We start from the raw sequence: 25,433 nt of genomic DNA on the forward strand, positions 1-25,433 counted from the left end.
TACAACCACTCTGGAAATCGGTCTGGCAGTTCCTCAGAAAATTGGACATAGTTCTACCTGAAGATCCAGTTTTCCCACTTCTGGGCATTTACCCCAGAGATGCTCAAACATACAATAAGGACACATGCACCACAATGTTCATAGCAGCCCTGTTTGTAATAGCCAGGAGCTGGAAAGAATCCAGATGTCCTTCAGTAGATGAATGGATACAAAAATTGTTGTATATTTATACAATTGAGTACTACTCAGCCATCAGAAACAATGACTTTATGAAATTTCTAGGAAAATGGATGCATCTAGAAAATATCATCCTGGGTGAGGTAACCCAGTCCCAAAAGAACAGACATAATATGCAGTCACTGATAATTAGATAGTAGACTCAGAAAGCTCTGAATACCCCAGAAACAACTCACAGGCTAAAGAATAAAAAAGCTCAAGAATAATAAAGGCCAATTGGTGAAAGCCTCAGTCCTTCTTAGGAAAAAAAAAAAATAAGTGTATAGCACCCTCTCAGAGTGTGGTACACCTAGAACTTAAATCATTAATAATCCAGGAGCTAGGAAAATAGAATTGTGGCATGTTTTGGTATTCAACAGTCTTTATGTTTCATATATACACACCAAGAAAACTCTGACTGTTTCCATGTTACATTCTGTTCTACATGTATTTTATGCTTATGGTAACTGGTGGGATTTCAATGCATGCTATCAAACCTCTAAAAAATTTGCCAAAAGGCTTTAAGAATCTGTACATGTATCTCTCTTCTTTAAATAAAATTGTAAGAGAAAAAGAGTATTGATGTAAAAAATACTCAATAAAATACTTGCAAACTAAATCCAAGAACAAGTTCTAAAAATCATTCACTGTGACCAAGTAGGCTTCATGTCAAGGATGCAGATATGGTTAAATATACCAAAATCCATCAAAGTAATTCACGATATAAACAAAGTGAAAGAAAAAAAAAACATGATTATGTCATTAGATGACTAAAAGCCTTTGACAAAATACAACACCCTAAAACTATTGGAAAGAATATAATATCAAGGTCCATACCTAAATATAATAAAAGCAATATACAAGAAACCAATAGCCAACATCAAACTATATGAAGAGAAACTTGAAGCAATACCATTACAATTGGGGAAAAAACAAGGCTACTTACTCTCAACTATATATTCAATTATAGTACTTGAATTTCTAGCCAGATCAATTATGCAACAAAAAGAGATCAAAGGGGTACAAATTGGATACTCTGTTATTTCTTTTAAGATGCAAAATACTCAGCCCCATTTAAAATGATTACTTATATCCTTGGCTGAAAATGATCCTTTTTTTTAACAACTTTATTTTACAAAACAAAGACAAATGTACAGATTTCAAGCACTTTTTGCACAAAATTATACAATACATTTGTGTCAGTACTTGTTTTTTTTTTTTTCTCCCCAAAGTTTTGATAGTGTGATAAAGATCCCTCCAGCAACAATGAGCACAAAGTACATGCAAAACAAGATGCAACCTGGAAACAGTCAAAGTTTTCCAGGTGCATAAATATTTTTTCTTTTTTTTACAATGAGCAGAGAGTACATGCAATACAGGGTACAACCCAGAATTTGTCAATGTGTTCTTGGTGGGTAAGGATCGAGCATGACTATTTCTTTTTGTTGTTGTTGTTGCTTTGTTTTCTTTTCTTTTTTTCTTGGACTTCATACAGTCCACAAGCTGTCTCTGGGGCAGTGCGAGCCTCTGGGGTTAGCATCCCAATATCAGTGACTGCATATTATGTCTGTTCTTTTGTGACTGGGTTATCTCACTCAGGATGATATTCTCTAGATAAAACCATTTTCTTAAGAATTTGGTTAAGTCATTGTTTCTGGAGGATGAGTAGAATTCCATTGTGTAAATGTACCACAATTTTTGTATCCATTCATATTCTGAAGGACATCTGGGTTCTTTCCAGCTTCTGGCTATTATAAATAGAGCTGCTATGAACATTGGGGTGCATATATCTTTGTTATTATGTATTAAAGTGTCTCTGGGGTATATGCCCAGAAGTGGAATAGCTGGGTCTTCAGGTAGTACTATGTCCAATTCTTGGAGGTATCACCAGACTGATTTTCAGAGTGGTGGTATTAGTTTGCAATCTCACCAACAGTGGAGAAGTTTTGCTCTATCTCCGCAACCTCGCCAGCATCTGTTGTCATCTGAGTTTTGGATCCTGGCAAGTCGGACTGGTGTGAGGCAGAATCTCAGGGTTGTTTTGATATGCATTTCCCTGATTGCTAAGGATGTAGAGCACTTCGTCAGATGTTTCTCAGGCATTAGATATTCCTCAACTGAGAACATTTTGTATAGCTCTGTACCCTATTTTTTAATAGGGTTATTTGATTCTCTCCTGTCTAGCTTTTTGAGTTCTTTGTACACCTTGGATATTAGGCCTCTATCTGATGTTGAGTTGGCAAAGATCTTTTCCCATTCTGTTGGCTGCAGTATGTTTTCTTGACAATGTCCTTAGTCTTACATAAACTTTGCAATCTCATTAAGTCCCATTTGTTAATCTTTGACTTTAGAGCTTGAGCCATTGGTGTTTTGTTCAGAAAATTTTCACCTGTGCCTATGTGTTCTAAGGTTTTCCCTACTTTCTCATCTAATAGTTTCAGTGTATCTGGTTTCATGTGGAGATCTTTGATCCACTTACACTTGAGCTTTGTACAAGGAGATAAGAAAGGGTCTATTTTAATTCTTTTGCATGCTAAGTGCCAGTTGGACCAGCACAATTTGTTGAATAGGCTGTCCTTTTTCTACTGAATGTTTTCGGCTCCGTTGTCAAAATTCGGGTGACCATATATGTGAGGGATCATTTCTGGATCTTCTATTCTATTCCATTGATTCACATGACTATTTCTGTACCAGTACCATGCAGTTTTCAGCACAATTGAGTTGTAATATAGCATGAGGTCAGGGATAGTGATTTTTGTAGATGTTTTCTTGTTGTTGAGGATGGATTTCGCTATTCAAGTTCTTTTGTTATTCCATATGAAATTGTACATTGATCTTTCCAATTCAATGAAGAACTGGGTTGGAATTTGATGGGGATTGCATAGAATCTGTCGATTGCTTTTGGTAGGATGGCCATTTTGAAAATGTTGATCTTTCCAATTCATAAGCATGGGAGATCTTTCCATTTTTTGAGATCCTCCTCAATTTCCTTCTTTAGAGGTTTGAAGTTCTTGTCATACAGGCCCTTCACTTGCTTAGTTAGAGTCACACCAAGGTATTTCATAATTTTTGTGACGATTGTGAAGGGTACCTTTTTCCTAATTTCTTTCTCCACATGTTTGTCCTTTGAGTATAGGAAGGCTGCTGATTTGTTCGAGTTAATTTTGTATCCAGCCCCTTTGCTGAACTTGTTTATCAACTGTAAGAGTTCTCTGGTGGAATTTTTGGGGTCACTCAAGTACACTATCATGTCAATGTCAAAGAGTGATGTTTTTATCTTTTCCTTACTGATTTGTATCCCCTTGATCTCTTTTTGCTGTCTAATTGCTCCAGCCAGGACTTCCAGTACTATGTTGAATAGGTAGGTGAGATTGGGCTGCCTTGTCAATTCCCTGATTTTACTGGAATTGCTTCAAGTTTCTCACTATTAAGTTTGATGTTGGCTGTTGGTTTGATGTGTATTGCTTTTATTATGTTTAAGTATGGACCTTGGATTCCTGTTCTTTCCAGGACTTTTAACATGAAGGGGTGTCAGGGCTCCACCCAATTGCCACCTGGACCAGTGGAGATCCAAGGACACAGACCAGATACAAGGGAAATGCAATAACATATCACTTACAACAAAATGGCAAGAGGAAAGAGAAAGAGTATATGCCAAGGAAACCAAGGCAACCTGGCAACACCAAAACCCATCTCTCCCATAACAGCAAACATTGGAATGCCAAACACTCCAGAAAAAGATGATGCAGACCTGAAATTATACCTCAAGATGCTGATAGAGATACTTAAAAAAGAACTGGAGGAAATGCAAAAAGATTCAGAAGCTTTTAAATAGGAAACAAGAAAAACCCTCAAAGAACTCCAAGAACTAGAGGAAAAGAGAATCAAAGAGATGAAGGAATGGAAGAGGGAATTTAAAATGGAAATTGACACAATAAAGAAAACACAAAAAGAGATAACCCTAATGGTAGAACACCTAAAAAAGAAATCAGGAGTCACAGAAGCAAGCATTTCTAAAAGACTACAAGAGATGGAAGAGAGAATGCAGGGGGCAGAAGACAACATTGTAAATATAGACAATACAGCCAGAGAAGATGCAAAGAACAAAAAGCTCCTAACCCAAAATGTCCAGGAAATCCAGGACACAATGAGAAGACCGAACCTAAAGATAATAGGAACAGAAGAGGGAGAAGAGTATCAACTAAGAGGCACAGTAAATATCTTCAACAAAATCATAGAAGAAAACTTTCCTACTCTCAAGAATGAGATGACCACGAGCATAAAAGAAGCCTTCAGAACTCCAAATAGTTTGGACCAGAAAAGAAATACCTCCCGACACATAATAGTCAAAACACCAAGTGCCCAAAGCAAAGAAAGAATACTAAAAGCAGTAAGAGAAAAAGGTCAGGTAACATATAGAGGCAGACCAATCAGAATCACACCCGATTTCTCAACCGCAACTATGAAAGCTATCAGAGCCTGGACAGACATCATGCACTCCTTAAGAGAGCACAAGTGCCAGCCCAAGCTGCTATACCCAGCAAAACTATTAATCACCATAGATGTAGAGATGAAGATATTTATAAACAAATCAAAATTTACACAATATCTGACCACAAACCCAGCACTAGGACGAATTATAGGTGGAAAACACAATACAATGAGGGAAAATACATCCTAGTAAAAACAAGATAACTCCTAAATAAGAAAACCAAAAGAAGAAAAAGACACCGACACAACTCAACCCACTAAAGCAATAATAGCAGAAAACAGAAACAATTCTTCCTTGATATCTATTAACATAAATGGACTCAACTCCCCAATAAAGGATATAGGCTATCAGACTGGATACATAAACAAAATCCAGCCTTTTGCTGCATACAGGAAACTCATCTCAGAGACAAAGACAGACACTATCTCAGAGTAAAATGGTGGGAAAAAAACTTCCAAGCAAACAGGCCCAAGAAGCAAGCTGGAGTGGCAATTTTAACATCGGATAAAGTAAATTTCCAACCAAAAGTTGTCAAAAAAGATAAGGAAGGACACTTTTTACTCATTATCAGGTAAATCTGTCAGGAGGAACTCTGAATTCTTAACATATATGCTCCAAATAAAAAAGCACCCACATTCATAAAAGAAACCGTACTAAAGCTCAAAAAATACATTTCACCCCACACAATAATAGGGGGAGACTTTAATACCCCACTCTTACCGATGGACAGATCATGGAAACAGAAACTGAACAAGGACACTTCAAAACTTGCAGAGATTTTGAACCAACTAGAATTAATAGATATATTCAGAACATATCATCCTAAAGTAAAAGAATACACCTTCTTCTCAGCACCCCATGGAACCTTCTCGAAAATTGACCACATAATTGGATACAGAATGAGCCTCAATTGATATAAGAAGATTAAAATTCTCCCACGCATCCTCTCAGATCACCATGGTCTATGGCTGGTCTTTAACAACAACAAAGACAACAAAAAGCCCACATACACATGGAAACTAAACAACGCTCTGTTAAACAATAGCAGGGTCAAAAAAGAAATAGAGAAAGAAATTAAGGATTTTCTAGAATTCAATGAAAACGAAAATACAACATACCCAAACCTATGGGATGCAATGAATGCAGTACTGAGAGGAAAACTCATAGCCCTAAGTGCTTCCAAAAGAAACTGGAGAGAGCTTTCATCAGCAACCTGACAGCAAAGCTTAAAGCCCTAGAACAAAAGGAAGCAGATATACCAAAGAAGAGTAGAAGGCAAGAATTAATCAAAATTAGGGCAGAAATAGACCAAATAGAAACAAAATAACCATTGAAAAAATCAACAAAACCAAGAGTTGGTTCTTTGAGAAAATCAACAAGATTGATAAACCCCTAGCCAGACTAACTAGAGGGCAAAGAGAGAGTATACAAATTAACAAAATCAGAAAGGAAAGTGGAGACATAACAATTGAAACTGAGGAAATTCAAGAAATCATCAGATCCTACTACAAAAACTTATACTCCACAAAATTTAAAAATTAGGAGGAAATGGACGAATTCCTAGACAGATACAAGATCCTAAAGTTAAACCAGGACCCAGTAAACCATCTAAATAATCATATAACAACTAAAGAAATAGAAAAAGTAATCAAAAGCCTTCCAACCAAAAAAAGCCCAGATCCAGACGGGTTCAATGCAGAATTTTATCAGACATTTATTGCAGATATAACACTAGTACTCTCCAAACTATTCCACAAGATAGAATCAGATGGAATACTACCTAACTCATTTTTTGAGGCTATAATAGCCCTCATACCTAAACAACACAAAGACCCTACATGTAAAGAGAACTTCAGACCTATCTCACTTATGAACATTGATTGAAAAATACTCAACAAAATCCTTGCAAACCGAATCCAAGAACACATCAAAACGATCATTCATCATGACCAAGTAGGTTTCATCCCTGGGATGCAGGGATGGTTTAACATAAGGAAATCCATCAATGTAATCCACCATATAAACAAACTCAAAGAACAAAATTACATGGTCATCTCAGTAGATGCTGAGAAAACATTTGAAAATGATCCTTTATATATTTTCTTTTTTTAATCTCTCATACAACTTTATTTTAAAAAAGAGGGGTACATATACAGATTTTAATGGCATTTTGGCATAACACTATATGAATATTTTTTAGTACTTAATTCTTTTAGAGGTTTGATAGCATCCATTGAAATTCCACTAGTTACCATAAGCATAAAGTACATTCAGGACAGAACGTAACATGGAAACAGATTTCTTGGTGCATATAGAATAAGCATAAGAATCTTTGAATACCAAAAATTACTTTGTATATTTTCTGTTGCTTACATTTAAGTCAGTGTCTTGTTCAACTGGTCATTTGCCATATTAAGGGAAACAAATGCTTCCCTGAGGTAATAAATTCAAATAATTCAATATAGATATGCATATATGTGTGTGTCTGTATGCATGTATGTGTATACAAACTGTTGTGATGTTATATACATTCTATACATGAATATGTATTTAGTGTGCCATGCACATATAGACATGTATGTATACTAATTCATTACACATATTTATGTATATATTTAGCTTGTGTACATTACACATCTATTTATGCACACGTATATGCCATAGTACATATATAAATATATATTTGTATAAGCATATATACATTTATATGTCTTTAAAACTTTATAATTCTTCTAAATTATTTCTTGGTTATTACAAGGTTTTTGGGCTAGTATCTGCTTATCAATGAGTACATACCATGAGTATCTTTAGTGACTGCATTACCTAACTCAGAATGATAGCCTCAAATTCTATCCATTGTCTAGAAATTTCATGAGCTCATTGTTTTTAATAGCTGAGTAGTACTCCATTGTGTAAATGTACCACAATTTCTGTATCCAATCTTGTGTTGAAGAACACCTGGGTTCCAGCTTCTGGCTATTATAAATAAGGCTGCTATAAACATAGTTGTGCATGTGTCCTTGTTAGATGTTGGAGTTTCTTTTGAATGTGTTTCAAGAGTGGTATAGCTGGGTCCTCCAGTAGTACTATGTATAAGTTTTTGAAGAACCACCAGACTGATTTCCGAAGTGATAGTATAAGCTTATAACCCACACTAACATGGAGGAATGTTCCTCTTTCTCCCTATCCTTGCCAGGATCTACTGTCACCTGAATTTTGATCTTAGCCATTTTGATTGGTGTGAGTTGTAACCTCAGGGTTTTTTTGATTTAGAACAAAATTATTAACTAACCAAACACACCATAGCTCCCTGGGACAAAAATACCACCCAATAAGTTCTATGGAGAAACCCATGGCTGTAGGTGCATATACAGCAGCAGAAGATGCCATTATCTTGCATCAATGAGAGGAGAGGACTTTGATCCTATGAAGGCTTGTTTTCCCAGTGTAGAGAAATGCCAGGGTGCTGAGGTCGGCAGGGGGGGGGGGGTTGGGAGAGGGAGCTCCTTCATAGCAATAGGAGGGGAGGAGATAACACCTGAATTGTAAATACAAAGAATATCCAAAAAATTTTTTTTTAAAAAAAAGGAAAAAGCTTCTTTACTTACTAATAGTTTCAAATACAAGTTATCCAAGGATGCATCTAATTATTTAGTACTTTAAGCACAGACATGTTCTGCTTTGCTTTTTATGAGATACTCCTCAAAACATCTTGGGAAATTAAGGTTTTTTTTTTTGTTTGTTTGTTTGTTTTTCTGTTTTTTTTTTTTTTGTTTTTTTTTTTTTGTTTTGTTTTTTTTTTTTTAGCTTGCAGTCCATCATGAAGTGAGTCCAAGCTAGGAAATCAAGGACAAAAGCTAGAAGCAGGAATTTACAATTCTAGAATAACTTGTCCACATACCACTGCTCATTGTGGGTTTGGCACTTCTATAACAATTAAAATTAAGTAAATACATGACACAAATGCCCACTGGCTACTCTAAGGAAGAAAATTCCTCAACTGACATTCTCTTTTCTCAAGTATATCAATTGGGGATAACCATAACAAGGTAGAACTTCTAAACAAATTTGTTGAGAATTTTCTTTGTAGAAGTTATGTGCAGTTTCATTTGGATCTATTAACAAAACAACTAAATTAAAGATATTTTTTCACTAAGTAGTAGTATATTAGAAATGTAACATATTTGGTGTTTTCTCTTAAACTAGCTTTCACTGAAATATGTCAGAGATTTCAGGTAAAGCATAAGATGCTCTTATAACATAAACAAATAATATAAAGCAAAAACAAAACAGAAAAAGAATCCAGAAAACATAAACTGTGACAGATAGAGACATGAAAGATGATACATTCCTCTTGTTCCATTGGTGACAGGATGTGACAGAGTGAAGCACATAATTAATTCATTCATAATTAATTAATAACGTGTGAACTGCAGCTCTGTCTGCACTCTGTTCTGTCAAGAGTCAAAGCTCCATCTGTTTGCTAAATGCTTCTCAAGGGAAAAGAGGCTTTATCTGGTATCCAGGAAAGAGAGAGAGAGAGAGAGAGAGAGAGAGAGAGAGAGAGAGAGAGAGAGAGAGAGAGAGAGAGAGAGAGACAGAGACAGAGACAGAGACACAGAGAGAGAGACAGGATCACCTGTCAAGCAACACCTTGTTAACAATTTTTGTACCTTCAAATGGAATATAATTTCCAAATCTCACTAGATCAGAAAAGTGCTAATGAGGATAAAGACTGACTTTCCTATGCCACCTCCTGTGTTAGCAGGTATTCCAACTGTTCCATTTTTATCGTCATTTTATTTTCTGAGCTAAATATGATATGCAAAATACCCTAGAGAAATGTTCTTAGAAGTATGGGACTGGTTCTAGTGAACTAGAACTACTGAACTCGAAGAAGTGAAAGCTGTAATGTTGAAAACTACATCTTCTCCACCTATTCCCTCAGGGAACTTACTGGCTAATTATTTATACTTCATTTTAGGAGTGTGTAATTGAATTTGAGAGCAAGCTAACATGCACACACACACACACACACACACACACACACACACACACAGTTTGCTAAGTGGGTCATTATAACCTAACAATGAGAAACATTAGTATGTCAAACTATCTTGTTTTAATAATCCTGATTATCATGCCATGCTTTGATACTGTGTTTTATTTTAAAGAACTCTGCATGGTTTTTATCTAGTCATAAAAACTGCAAGTGTGGGATGAGAAGGAGGGCAATAGAATAATTTCAGGGAAACCAGATATGCATTACTGGAGGGTCTTTGACTGATATTCACTGCATAATTTTGCCAAATCCTGGAATGACATCTTTGACCATGTATACATTTTAAAATCACATGAATAAGTTATTTGCTAAAAGAGTGATAAATAGTTAATAATTAGCCTGACAAAAAGTGACTATGAGTGTTTTATTTGGGTAGTCATATGACCTTATGGGTAAATGAGAGACTTGGTCAAGACATTGAATAAGGTCTGTAACTCCTTTGGTAACTAGTTACAGGAGTGGATACTGATTCTTATCACCCTAAACAAACTAAATTCCTGTATGCTGATTAAAGACAAATGGGAGAAACACAATGAAATATCCTCACTGTAACTGGGAAGTAGTTTCTCTCCTTGATTCTTTATGGTAGTTAGAGTTGAGAACCAAGTTTAAGGGCTATGGTAAAAGATGCTGTGATCCAGGAAAAGCCAGAAAAACAAAGCAAAACAAAAGGAAACAACACAACAGAATAATGAATCTACTGTTAAAAATTGTTTTCTGCTCTTCCAGAATATCAGAATTAAGTTTCTAGTACTCATCATATAGCTTACATTCATTAATTTTAATTCCGTGGGTGCAAACACTCTCTCAAGCTCTCCAGGTATACCAGCACAAATATGCACAAACTCACACAGACAAACACACACACAAACCAAAAATACATCATTTTTAAAAAATCACAAAAATAAGTAACCAAAAACTATAATAAAATTTGTTCACCTAAATCAATTGCCTTTCTATGGCCCTTAAAGGGCTATCACAGTTGTGAGGGGGGCATGTTGGGAATATGAAATGGCTATAGCAAAAGCCAAAAAAGTTTCCTGGCAAACAGAGACAGTAAATGCATCTTATGTTAATTAATTCCTTTACCATCTTTTGATCGCTATAGTAAACTAAAGCTGAGATTCTGAATAATTTGATGATTTGACTTAATAACACCGTGCTTTCTCCTTAGGTTGAGAATGAACTTCTTTTCATCTAAGCGATGGATAGAGGTGGATGTTGAGAGGCAATTAAAGCAAGCCTTGCTCCAGCATGTCATATTTAAACACATGCACTAAGTTATGTGCCCTGGAATAAATGTTTTTTCCCATGAAAATATACCAACTAGTTTTGGATTATGTTGAGCACATGAGACTCACTAGCAAAAAGAATGCTAAAACATAAGGGATTTTCTCCCCATTCATTTCCTTTCATGATGAGCTTGCTGTTGGTAGGTAAAATATTTATATGTGAGAGTTCACTATCTACTGAACATTGACATTCACAACTTGTGTGGCTCTTCTCTAAGTATGAGGAAATTGACTTCTTTTCACATTCATTGAGAAGCTGGGAAGTACTGTCGCCCTTCTGGGATGTCTCTCCATGGTTTTACTTAACACATTTTGCTTTTTTCCTTTATTCCTTCATTTGCCATTCCTGATATCTTTACTTGAGTAATTCTCATGTCATTTGGAATCAGCTAATTGTTTTATTTTTACATGTAACATGTATTCTTGCAAAGAAAAAATTCCTGTTAGCTAATGTTCTCAAGGCTCAGAATTTCTGTGTAGTTTTTATTCTAATGGAGTTCCCCAGAATAGTCTTAGTTAGGTCAGAGTAAGCTAATAATCAATGCTGGTGGATAAAATTAATTTTCTTGGGCATGTATAGTTTACAGCTCTAAAGAGGCCATTTCCTTTAGCAAACATTCATGAGGAAGCAAAAACTATATCTTTTTCTTTATTTCTTTATAACACTGATTGTTAGTCAGCATGAGTGATGGGTTTTATTATGACACTTCACATACATCTATGTCATTATACATTGTGCTTTTTCACCCCCTACACTTCTGCCTACCTTGTCCCAGAGCAGTGAATTCCTCATCATTAGCAAGTGATTTGTTATTTTTAAAGCATGCTAACTTGTAACCTTAAAGTAGGACGCATTTAGTACAGAAAACCATGAATTTCCAATGGCTACATAATAAAGAGAAATGTATTAAAATTATTCAAATATCTCACTGTTTGGAAATTGATTATAATAATGGGCGAGAGGGGTGGAAGACTATATCAGACTTCTGACCCCACCTGACAGTTGGCTATTTGATTTTTCTACTATTAATCTATCATTTGCATATTTTTATAAACGCTTTTAAACCCATTGCTAAATTTTGCGATTTACATTCTAATTTTATCATTTTGTAGGTAAATATACTGAAGCCAAACTGGGAAAGTGTTTGTCCACAAAAATACAGTGGTTGCTGAAACAGAAAACTATAATGCGTCTTTTCTTCCATGGATATCTTGCTGATAAAATTTACTAACTAAAAATTATATGGAAGAATGAGTGTGTACAGGCTCCAGGGCATCGTTTGCAAACTGTGGGTCATGAGCCCTTTGGAGTCACATATCAGGTATCATGCATATTAGATACTTATATATTGATTATAGTAACAAAATTAGAGTTATGAGGTACCAATGAAATAATGTTATGTTTGGGGATCACCACAATATGAAGAAATGTATTAAGGCATCACAGCATTAGGATTGTTGAGAATGACTGCTCTAGGGCATTGAGATAGTGCCCACCATTGCAGAATGCTAGTAAGATGAGAAGTGGTCACCAAATATTTACACAATTGTCATTATAATGTAGATACATATTTACTATCAAATATGAAATTGGAGATACCATAACTTCATTCTTCACTTTGAAAAAATAACTGGAAGAAATCATGCCCTCCTGTGTATGATTACACTAGCATGAAACTATTAAGAAAATGCAGTTTCTTACAGTTATCAGATGTTCAAAGAATCCTCCCTTTTCTTTAGGCCCAGGCAAATATCTTTTATTCTCTGTGTTACTTGATTGCACTAGACACAGAAATGTTGCATTGTTGTAAGTTCTATTGATGAAGGAGAACTATAACTCAGAACTATAACAATATGAGAGTGGGAGTGAAGGCAGAGGGATGAGCACCTGGGAAAATCCAGGACGACCATGTGAGAGGTGATTGATCAATGTGAGGTTACACTTGAGTTCCCATGTGTTTTATTCTGCAACTAGGCCATTTGTGCTTGTTAACAATTGAGCACACTGAACTTGGATTCCTTGCCTCCAAGCGATCAGGTGATATCTTCACTCATGATTGCTCTTCCAAACAGTAATGTCCAGGTTCTTGAGAAAGAAACTCTTTGATTGTAATATTAGCAAGAAGTTGTAGAGTTCATTTACATTTTAAAGTCTCAGTAAATAAGGAAGAGGGAAGACATCAAGGAACTGGTCAGAGATGGCCTAGTCAGTTATTAAAGTTGAGGCTTATGTCAAGCACTCTGAGTCAGTATTATTAATGTCATGCAATCAGATAAGCATTTCTCACCTAAAGTTGAAACTATTAATTGAAAGCAGAATAACTTTAGGTGCATGTCTGCGAAAGGTTACAGAGAGGCAAGGCTAAGACTTTCCCAAGCAGGAGCTGGGTCCATTGCTTGCCTTCTGTACCTCCAGTCACAGCTATGGCTTGTGACTCTATATTTTGTGCACCTAGAAGCACTCACTAATGTAGAATATAAACAGAACTTGCTTTCCTTCTTAGAGTTTTCATCTCTCCTTGATGATAAAGATTTCACTTTTGCTCCCCCCCCCCCGGCTCCTTTTACTTCATCTTACTATTTGACCCTGAGAGAGAAAGCACTCTGTCAGAGGGCAGGGCTACTTTTACAGTCATCTGTGCAAGGATTCTCTAAACACAGACATATTTGCTTCTGTGTATCACTGTAAGACATCACACCAACCTAAAGCGAAGCATACCATTCAGACACAGTTCCAAGGAAGCTACATTGCCTCCACTTCAGTTCCAAGACCTAAACTGCTCTGCCTCTCTCTGAAGGTACTTGATCACTGACCCCCCTCCATGAGACAATGTTTCCCCTTCAAAGTTTCAGGTAATCCCTTCTTTTAGTGCTGAGATGAATATCATCTTTTCTACCTCCCACACTGTGCTCCTTAATTCTTACACCTTTCTATGACTTTCCTCTGAAATTATACAAATTGCCATGCTTCTTCCTTTATGTAATTGTTCTAAGTCACATTCTTTTTTCTGTGAGCCTTTTATTCCTTTTCTTTCCTATGACACATCTAAATACTTTCAGATGCCTGACTTCATCCTTTTCTTAGGGACTAAGCATTAGGCCTTAACTCTTTAGAATGGTGAAAAGCCTTAATAATTATTCTAAGACACTATTAATCACGTATTTTACACAGGAAACTTTCCTTCATAAAACTCAACCCCCATGGCAAATTTATGTGTTCTTATATCCTAGCACTTTGCCGGTGCCATTAATGATGCTCAGATATTATGTAATATATATGTTATATACACAGCCCCATTCCCCTTCTCTTTTTGTTCTTGCTTTGTGTGTCAAATAAGACAAGGTGCAAGCCCACTCCACCTCAACCTTGTGCACCCTGCACACCATAAGTGTTTCCTCCATGGCCCTGATGCAGCTCCACACCTCAAATATTCAGGGGTAAACTCCTGCGAAATGGGCATGGCTTAAAGTCGCCACATGCCAACAGACAAATGAGCCAATGCACGGGATGCTCAGAAAGACAAAGTGAAAATATAATCCTCAGCATCATTCAACTCAATTTGCAGTATGGCTGAAGGAATTGTACTGTGATTTTTGCCCCCTCTGAGATGAAAATACCTTAAGGCAGAAAAAAAAAAATGTTCTTTTATTGTACTTAGTTCAACATGTTGGTGTCGTGAGCCAAAGGCAGAGTGGGTGTTACACCGAAATGCTATTGTTCACTCCTTGGAATTATAAATTTTTAAGTATGCAGGAAATTTTCTTGCATTCCCTTTAAAGTATCCAGACTATTACAAATTGAACTGCCCACTTATGCTTATGAGAAAGGCAACTATTTTCCTGGCGCAAATTACAGGGTATATGGAAATCAGACGCATTAAGTAATTATCACTTGTGAAATCAATTGTGCTTAGTTGCTAGTTATTGCAACACAGTAATAGAATACCAGACTGTACATGTAGTTATGAACTGAACTTGAATAAACTAATAAAAAAACAATCCTAGAAACCAATTTCTAGATCTCCTTTAACTACTTATAGACACATACCATTGCCTTCTTCTTAAAAAGAAACGTCCTCTAGAATAATCCCTTTTTTCCTCAGAAATGTGATATCTTCACCAGACTCTTCCCCTTACAGCACAGGGGTCTAGGCTGAAAAATAGTGAGAGCCAAAGGTATTGGATGACTACTTCAGTAAATATTAAAAATAAATTTTAAAAAATGCTTATCTCTTTATCAGCCCTGAGGTCTCACTCCTCACGCCCGACCTGAATGGAGCTGCGTGTACCTCAATCACTCACCCTGAGCCATCACAGTCCAACCTGTTGGTGAACTTCCCTTCCCTGGTGGTTTTCTACTACCTGTTGTCTGCCTCTGTCCCAGGGTGTTTCTCTACCCCTAAATCCCACATAAATACAACTCTACAGCCTGATAGTTTTTCATAAAGGTTTATGTGTTCAACCCTCAATCCACAAACCCTCTACACACCAAGATTGCATCAAATAAACAAAGATACAAACTGCCTTTCTACATGAGATATTAGACCCATTAAATCCTTAATGTTTATAGCTATTTAATGTCAATCAACCCTACTTGCATCTATCTGATCCTTGGAACCTCCATGTTGCCACAACCTTCACCCTCTATGCCCTGACTTTCTCAGACCTCTCCTCTCTCCCTCCACTCACCCAGTCACTGGCATTCCTTTACTATTCTATTTAAAATGGGAAGGTTCAAATGAAGTGACATCAGGAGTATGTAACTAGGCAGCCCTTCTTAGGGAAGTGGAATTAACATTAAAATACAAACAGCTGCAGGACAATTTACAGATGACTTCAAGGAAAATGTGTCTTCTAGGCACATCAGGACTGATACACATAGAATCTCAAAGACTGTGGCAGTTTTTTTATAAGAATTAGATAGGTTCAAGTCATATAATTCTCTGCACTGAGAGGGGGAATGGAGGGAGAGTTCTATTTATAACTCTGAAGATACTTGGGTCTGTCTGTAAAGACTGGGTCTGTAACAGCCTCTAAGATGCTAACTTGTCAGGTACTTAAAATGTGCCTGTGAAAACTGTGACTTATATTTCATGATTCGAATGTTATGTATTCTAACCATATGCTTGTTCCATGTAGCCAGTGCTGTCTATTTTCTTATGTCATACAAACAGTGTTTGTTTGATAAACCTGCTATCTTCAGCATGTATGGCTTCTATTTGGGAAGATAATGTTTTCAGGAACATTTATTGTGTTCCTGTAATTTTTCTTCTTTTGGGTGGTTCCACAGAAAATCCTTCAGAATCCTATAAAATACACAATTTTATAGACTATATTTAATAGATCATGATTATACTAACCTTACTAATACATAGCAAGTGGAAAAATTGCTTTGCTCACTGTGTGAGGTTCATTATATATTGATTGATCCTGATAGGCGTTTTTTAAATGATTTGTCTTTAGTGGGAACCTTAAAAATGCAATAAAATGGAAAGTTTTCTTTTCTCTATTTACAAACCCACTGATACAGAGATGCATACAGAAAATGGACCCTGGGCCATAAATTAAAGTTCTTAAGGAATACAATTACAACTTTTCAATAAAACTTTATCAGTGAGTCGAAGGTTTGTGTGTTCTGATGCTAAAGTCTTGTTTCCCAACTGGTTCTTGATCTATCAGTTAAGGATAGGTGGGACTTCTATGGTACCTTAGCCAAGAGAGCAGATGCAGGAGAGAGAGGGAGAGTTTGTCATGGTTTTAGAGAAAAAAGCCAAACAACCATGTGAGAATTCTGGCCATAGGCTGCTTCTACAGGCAGGAGTGGGGATGTTGAGCTGAGACTAAAGGTTGCTGAGCAAGTAAAGTTGAGAACAGATTTAGGGTGCTGAGCTAAGAGCATTGGGGAGGGCTTACTAACAGGTGTAGGTTGGGGTGCCCAACTTTTGCGCCAATAAGGTCAGTTGAAATTGAACAACTCTGTGTGTTTCTTTTCATCCATAGATCCAATATTCTCTCGGCAGGGGCTGGTAGTGTGGTCCATTCCTGGAGCTTAGCTGTGGTAGCAAAAGCTACACACAAGAGGGTCTGGGTATGTATTCTTTCCTTAGACAAGAAGTGCATTACGCATGAAGAGAAAGATTTCAGCAAAGGAACCACTATGCCTAATAGCATGGTAAAACAAAATCTGTTATAAGTGCAACAATGAATGGCCTGTAAGAGTCAGGTCGGAAACTGAGCCTGTTGCCTAGATGTTTTAAACACAAGAGATTCTCTTAATTTAGTCAACCAACTAAGTTTTCTCTTCTGCTTTGTTTTCTTAATGGATATAACATATACCCTCTAATCCTTATGCGATTCATATGATTAATGACCAGCTTCCCCTGTCCATGTTACTTTACACACACTTGATGCTGACATGTGCATCATTTTACTTGTCCCTAAGACATTCCAATTTTGTGTTTGAGACTTTGCAATGTATTGATTTTCTTAGATAATAGGGGAGGAAGGTAGGCAGAGCAGCAAGGGAGAACATGAGAGGATTGATTTTTATTTACTCATTTGATTAAGGTAATAATTTCCCACTAGTAGGATTGAATAATATAGACATTTGTTAGCAACCATTGTGACGATGGCAGACTGAGAATTCTCACGGGTATTTCTTCAGTGTTCCATGTATAAGAAGAACTGTGCTGTAGGGATATCCTTTCTGTCCTCAGAAATTGGATTCCTCAAAGTGACTGCAACCCATCCTCTTGTTAGACCCACTTATACCAATATCTGTCTCATTTTCATGAATTTGTTTGTGAACTGAAAAGTTAGGACCAAGGGATCCTGGGAGAATCCTGGGATCCAGGAACAGAAGTTCACAGTAATAGGCAGTTGTTTTTTGTTTGTTTGTTTGTTTGTTTTTGTTTTTTTCAGGTAGGACAGATAGACAATCCCATACTGAAGTTATATATGTCTCCTAAGCTGTATTTTAAGATCTTAGGAAAGTTTTCAACTATATTTACAAGGCTAATTCTTCAAAATATTTATTTCATTAGTTAAGATACTAATTAAGTGCTTGCATTCAACAAAAATAAAACATACACACACATGCACACACACACACACACACACACACACACACACACACACACACCTTCCTAAAGATTACAGAAATCACACTCTGAAGGCTTCTGTTTTCTGATGCTGATGTTATATAGCAAGATAGGAGTTGAGACAGAAAAAAATAATTCACAAGACTGCCGCTTAAAATGACTTGTTTATTTGTTTATTTTAGCACTCCTATCCCTAGAGTGCTTGGGAACAAAACACACCTGTGGTTTTAATTTTCTTCCTGCATATTAATCCATTTTTATCCTTCAAACTCTAAGCTCATATAAGCCTGGCTTTGCACAAGTGAGTGTGTTGGAGACAGAGGCTCACAGCCTGCTGTATGCTTACATTGGAAAGGATCCAGGCTCTTCTAAAATAACTGTGCCCTAAATTTATAGAGAGCCACACTTCCCATGGTCCAGGTTTACCCACAGAGAAGCTGGGCTCACTGTAGACTCATATGCATAGTCTCAGGAAGAAAGATGCAGAACTGAATGAAGACTGATGCTAGCTTAACCTTCTTGTTACCAAGGTTCCATTCCAAAGAACTATATCCCTTTCCTGGTGGCCCTTGACCTGTCCCAGCACACACTGGGTGATACTTTGCATTCATAATTGCTTTTTGAAAAATTTGTTCTAGAATGAGGAGCATATAGATGCATTAGAAAGTCTGCTCCTACAGTGCATCACCCTACTGGAAACCCAATTCTACATCTTCAAAATGAGAAGTTTAACCCAGCATGATTTAAAGAGCCCTCTCATTTCTAAAGTCATAATTGCCCATTCAACTCATTTCATTACCAATGGCTTTACAAGTGTCTAGAGCATAATGCTTTCAAATCATTTACTATAATTAACTTTTTACAATGTTAATGCTATATTCATCACCTCTGATTTTTTTTTGAATCTAGCCAAGAAGATCAATATATACATGGCTATAAACAACTATAAGACAAAAGACTCAGTCACAATCAGTTGAGCATCACACAGGTTTAACACTGGGCAAGGCCAGTTCTTCCAACATGGCTCTTAGCCTTGTCCACTGAAAAGGGCAGTAGCCATAAGAGGCCTACACAGCAGGAAAGATGTACTATTCCCTAACTGTCCACTTTTACCTTATGTTCCCCTAGACATTTTAAATTTCACTGATAATGCAGTAAAATTCTTTAAAAAAAATAAAAGAAAAATGGACAATGGACTTTCAAATAGAGTGTTCTGCCCTAGACATGGTGGTGCTCAGCAGGCTAACTTTCCTGAAGGCAGGCTACACACACAGAATGGAAAAATGGACTTGCTCACAGACGTTCTATGGTACTTTCCACCTCTAGGCCTCTGTGATAACAATCAACCTTAAATACAGGTCTATCAGGGTACCCAGGGGAGTTCTGGGATGTGTTTACTGTTTAAACACCTGACTCTGTGACAGCCTCAAAGTGAGAATCAATAACTTTTATGTCCCTTGTTTACTCTTAGGTAAAGTGCCTCTTTGCTCCCAGAACGTTTTCTGCCCAGCACTCCAGCTAACACAAGAGAGGTCTGAATGGGTTCCTGCTTCTTTGCAGTGGCTGTCAATATGATCTTTTGTTTTGTCCCACAAATTCTAAAAAAAAAAAAAAAAAAAAAAAAAAAAAAAAAAAAAAAAAAAAAAAACTTTACCATTCTTTCAAGAAGTATGGATAAGATTTTTTTTCTACACATCTTCCAATGTCCACTGTCTTCATGTTTATATTTAATAAAATAAAAAGTCATTCTGAAGAACAGAAAAATCTAAAATCAGAGTTGGTCATACTACTTAATAATACAAAATGCTAATTTTTTATTAGCTTTAATTTTTAAAGTTTCAATTAATTCATGTGAGTATATAATATATTGTGTTTATGTTCAGCCTTTTGATTCTTTTCTTACCCCTCATATACGATTACTTTTAACTGCCTATGTGGCTGGGCAGTAAACCTTTTCAGAGGCAGCTCAGAGAGAGTTAGGGTAAAAGAAGCAATTTTGACAAACACAGAACATAAAGGAGCAAAAAAAAACCATTTATTCTTTCAAACGTCTGTAAGATCTCTTAAAACTCTCAGTCTCAGTGAGAGGACCAGACCTGTAAAACTCACCTTCTATTCCATTTGCCCCTTTTTATCACCCATGGCTGGACATCATTCCCTTTACCTAACCTTCCACTTGTCCATGTTCATATTTCATTCCAACCATTTTCTCATCTGGCAATATTCTTATTCCATCTTACCTTTCATTCTTATTTAGCCTCTCCAATGAAAGCTGCAATTTTTCTCCATCCCAAATACTTTGGCTATGATCATTGGATGATATGTTACGGTTCTTTCTCTTAGCATTTTCATAACATAAATAAAATTACTCTGAGAGCTGCCTGTCTTATTTCTTCAATTCTGATGAGCTATGGGCTCATTCTGGGTTTTCACTCATTCGGTTGCAGTCCCAACTTTGTCTCCATTACCCTATAGATTTCTGCAGGGTTTTTCATCTACTAGATGTCTGAATTCCTCATTTGGTCAAGCATACAGTGTGATATGATTTTTATGGAAGAAATACATTTAATTAAGAGATAAAGTTTTAAGATTGCTTGACATTTTAAGATCTTTTTTGATTTTCATTCCTATCTTTTATTATTTTACAATATATTTCAAAAACTGTCATTATAGTTCTTGCCTTGAGTTTTCTGAGAGTCTCAGAAGAATGCCTAGACACACACAAACATCAGTCCAAAATACCAACTGACCTGGACCATCACTACTAAAAGGGCTATAGTTTAAATAAATGTGTGACACTCTAAAATAGAATAAAGACCTGTTGAAACATAAAGTAAACTTTGCTTTAATGGGTATAGAGCGGAGGTGATTTGTTGTTTTGTTTTCAACACATCAGGTTCTGGCAGCAAATAGTAATATAGGTTAGAAATGTGCCCTGAAAATTTCTGCTTTCAACTTGTACTTATCACTTGAATCAGAGACCAGACATGGGAAAATGCTCAACAGCCTCCTTCCAGAAAGCCACAGTACTGTACAAGTACTTCTCCCCAGTAACACAGGAAATCTTCAATGATCTCTAAGAGAAACAACAAAGATGCAAGGAATCCCTCCAGGGTCCAACCCCACATTCTCCAAGTAGCAAAACAGCCAGCTCTACCTGGTGAAGGTGCATTTAATAATGCATCCTGTTAGTTTTAATAATGTTGCCTTGAAATAAATTTAGCTGACTTCTAAAAGGAAAGTATTAGTTGTCAATCATTTTAGGATCTTAAGAAAGCATTGCATACATGTAATTCAGTCTTAAAGCAAAACCACAAGTGTTTGTCTATGTTTATATACTTTACCTTCACTGGAGTCAATTTTCTGGATCAATATGAAAAATAAGAGTAAGTGGCCAGTGCAGGCTTTCTGTCTGTCTAAGCACTAATGTGTGTCCTGTTTGAGTCAAACTGACTGCAGTATGTTCTTAACAACCACAGAAAGGCAACAAGAAGCAGCGTCTCTGGGATAGGTATGTGCCAGACTGTTTATGTCTGACGTCAGACTGACCACGGTGGCACTGCAGCATTCTAGGCATCCAATCTGGTTTTCTTATTCAAGTTTGTCAGTTGTTTAAACTAGTACTTTTCTCTAGCAGAATACAGTGTCACCACAGAGTAAGGCCAAAAGACCAGCTGCTGTTCAAAACATCGCAGTGGAGTTAACGCATAAAGGCCACTATCTCGTAAGTGAGCAGGAGTCAGAGTCATGCTTGGCCACATCCAAATTCTATCAAAAGCACTTTACAGATGCTGATGTCCCTGTGTTTTAACTGGTTTACAGTAATGTTAAAATTACAGCAAGTAAGACTGTGCAGCTTTTTATAAAAGGTCTTCTTTTTTTTTAGGGACTTCTATGTTCAAATGAACATTTTTTTCTATTTGTAAAATGTTATTACTAATGTCTTTTCTATAAAACGCGGTTGGCAAAATAAAAAGGGCACAGAAGAGGGCTAAGTAGGTATGTTTTCAACTTTCAGAGAACGGTACCAAAGCACATGTCATATACTGCTCAAGATAAAAAGCTAAAAAAAAATTGGTAATTCATGCACAACTAGAGCTATGCAAAACTTTTTTAGGAATCTCCTGAGGCTTGAGGAGAAAAAGTTTACCTAATCACATGCTTTTGTAAGACAGAATATAAGCTACACATACATTTGGTTTTAACAGTGGATCTACGTTTTTCAAAACAAAATATGAGGCAATTAAGCAAAAGAAAACAAGACCAAAATACCTTCACAAACAAACTTCACGTGTATCCGCTGTCTTGCGCAGAAAATGTTCAGTAAGATGTAAAATGCAGCATACACGTCATTGATCTAGAGACTTTCCATGATAGTTTATTGCAAATTGCACTTGACAGTTCATCACACAGATGGAAAGCTGGACCCCTGTTGGTTTGCAGTCCTTGAGCCCAACACTGAAGCTGAAGTCACCAGTAGAACGATCTGGATAAAAAGTTTGCAGCTGTGCTCAACCAGATGGCTCCATCTTTAGGGTGTGTGTGACCCAACCCGGGACACCGCCTTATCCTGTTCCTTTGTGGGACTCTCATCCTCGGGTCAGGAAGCTCTGTGTTCTCTCCCACTTCCACAGGGGCATCCTGAAAAGGGACCAGCATCTCTTCCCCACTTTCACTTTTCACAACTTGCTGAGCTTTCATGACCTTTGTTGATGCTGTGGCTGACGCCAAAGCCTCTGCTTTCAAATCTGAACGCATCCGCACCACGCATTTTTGAACAGCCATTGGAAAAGTAAAGCTAATAACACCTTTAATTTTTAATAAAGCCTCTTCACACAGATTTCACCGAGACCATCTATGTGCAAAACTGCTGTTTTGGCACGTTTGTTTATAGTTCCCAGAAAAAAAAAAAAAAAAAAAACTTAACTTTCCTTCTACGTGAATTCATTTCATTAAAACTATCGTCATCAGCCATATTGGAGAATTGAAGAGAATGTCATAGATTTCTGAGGCCAATTTTGTTTCTCCTGGAGTTGTAGTCTTCTGGATGACGTTCTGCACGCTCAGGATCATCCCCAGTTCTCCCTTCATCTTCTCTCTGTTCGCACAACATTTAGCTGAGTGAAAGACGGGGGGGGGGGGGGGGGGGGTTGGTCCATAAATAAGATAAGGCCAGGCAAGCATCCCTGATCCTGGATGGTGGCTCTTCTATTTATTGGATCTACTGCTAAATGCCACAGCTGATTAACTACTGACAGAGCATCAGGCTCTTCATTCATAGTAGAAAGGGATAAATTCATCTTCTATGACGTGCACATGAATAAAAGCTCCTTAAATTCCTCCAGAGCTCCGGGAGTCCGGAGCCTGTGACAGCATTAGAGCCGCACCCACCAGGGCAGAAGACAGGCTGCAGAGACCCTGAGCAGCGGCCAGACTCAAAGAACCACAGACCTGAGTCACTGGTGGACGAGGAGCAGCAATCTCAGCGGTGACCCTCTCACCTCTCCATTTTAATATCTTAATTTAGTATTGGAGACTTCAAAGGACTGTCGCCATTAATATAAGTCTGAGTAATATCAATAATCAAATATTTTCTTAGTAAATATTAATTATACATAATGATGAATTGCATTATTGTTTTGACCTAGATGAACTTAATTCATATTCATCCTACATTATTCTCTTTTGTCCCACTTTTGCTAGAGCCCTTCTTCGCAGCTACCCTCATTTCTATTTTTGCACATGCACACACACACACACACACACACACACACACACACACACGTCTGAAGTTCAATGAGTTTCATTAGAATTATTTATAGACTAGTAGATGAGCTTCTTCACAGAAACATAGGCACTACAACAGTGGCTACAACAGTGAAGAAATGTTTCTCTGTCCCCTATCAAACTTTGATTGCCTAAAAATCCTCAGAAAGAGGTGGAGTCCCATAAATCTTCCATGGCAGGGTGTTTCAGTGATAAATCCTGTGGAGATCTTGTTCAAATAGTTACAGGTGAGCTTGAGAACAGGACAGGTATCCCATGCATGGAGGTCAGTGCTTAACAACTCCTTCTCCTGCTGCCGCAAAAACTCCTCCTCCTTGATTCTCTACAGTCCTTCTGCAAAGTTTCCTAACCTCTGGAGAAAGTGATATAGAAGTCCTAGTATCCAATATATACAAAGAACTCAAAAGTTAGACTCTAGAAAATTAAATAATCCTATTAAAAATGAGGTACAGAACTAAACAAAGACTTCTCAACTGAGGAATATGGATTGGCTGGGAAGCACCTAAAGAAATGCTTAACATCCCTAGTCATCAGGAAAATGCAATTCAAAACAACCCTGAGATTTTACCTCATATCAGTCAGAATTGCTAAGCTCAAAAACTCAGGTAACAGCATAAGCTAGGGAGGATGTGGGGAAAGAGAAACACTCCACTGTTGGTGGGGCTGTAAACCGGTACAACCACTCTGCAAATCAGTTTGGCTGTTCCTCAGAAAATTTGACATAATACAACCTGAGTACCCAGCTATACAACTCCTGGGCATATGCTCAAAAGATGTTCCAACACCTAACAAAGACACATGCTCAAATCATGTTCATTCCAGCCTTATTTATAATATCCAGAAGCTGGAAAGGACCCGACTGTCCTTCAACAGAGGAATGGACACAGAAATTGTGGTACATGTACACAATGGAGTATTACTCAGCTATTAAAAACAATGAGTTTATGAAATTCCTAGGCAAATGGATGGAACTTGAAGTTACCCTGTGTAAGATAATCAAGTCACCAAAGAGCACTCATGGTATGTACTCACTTAAAAGCAGACACTAGCACCCAAAGCTCGGAATACTCAAGAACCCATCCATAGAACTTATGAAGCTTAAAAAGAAGAAAGACCAGGAAGTGGATGCCTTAGTCCTCTTTAGAAGAGAGAACAAAACACTCATGGGAGAAAATACAAGGTCAAATAGAGAAACAGTGATTGAAGAAAATATCTACAGAGAATGCCTCACCTGGTGAACCACCCCATATACAGCCATTAAACCCAAACACTATTGCTGATGCCAAGAAGTGTTTACTGGCAGGAACCAGATATGGATGCCTCTTTAGAGGTTCTGTCAGAGTCATATAGATGCAGATGAAGATTCTTGCAGCTAACCATCAGACTGAACACGGGGACCCCAATGAAAGAGCTAGAGAAAGAACTGAAAGAGCTGAAAGGTTTGCAACCTCATGAGAAGAACAACATCATCAACCAGCCAAAAC

General features: G+C 37.1%; 1 pseudogene across 1 annotated transcript; it reads right to left on the reverse strand.

Moving 5' to 3' along the window:
* Positions 1-22,632: 22,632 nt before the first annotated feature.
* On the reverse strand, positions 22,633-23,462 carry LOC308434013 (armadillo repeat-containing protein 1-like; annotated as a pseudogene). Its single transcript has one exon. The product of its transcript is annotated as an armadillo repeat-containing protein 1-like (transcript).
* Positions 23,463-25,433: the final 1,971 nt, after the last annotated feature.

Source organism: Micromys minutus, assembly GCF_963924665.1.
Source record: "Micromys minutus genome assembly, chromosome: 21".
Taxonomy (NCBI): Eukaryota; Metazoa; Chordata; class Mammalia; order Rodentia; family Muridae; genus Micromys; species Micromys minutus.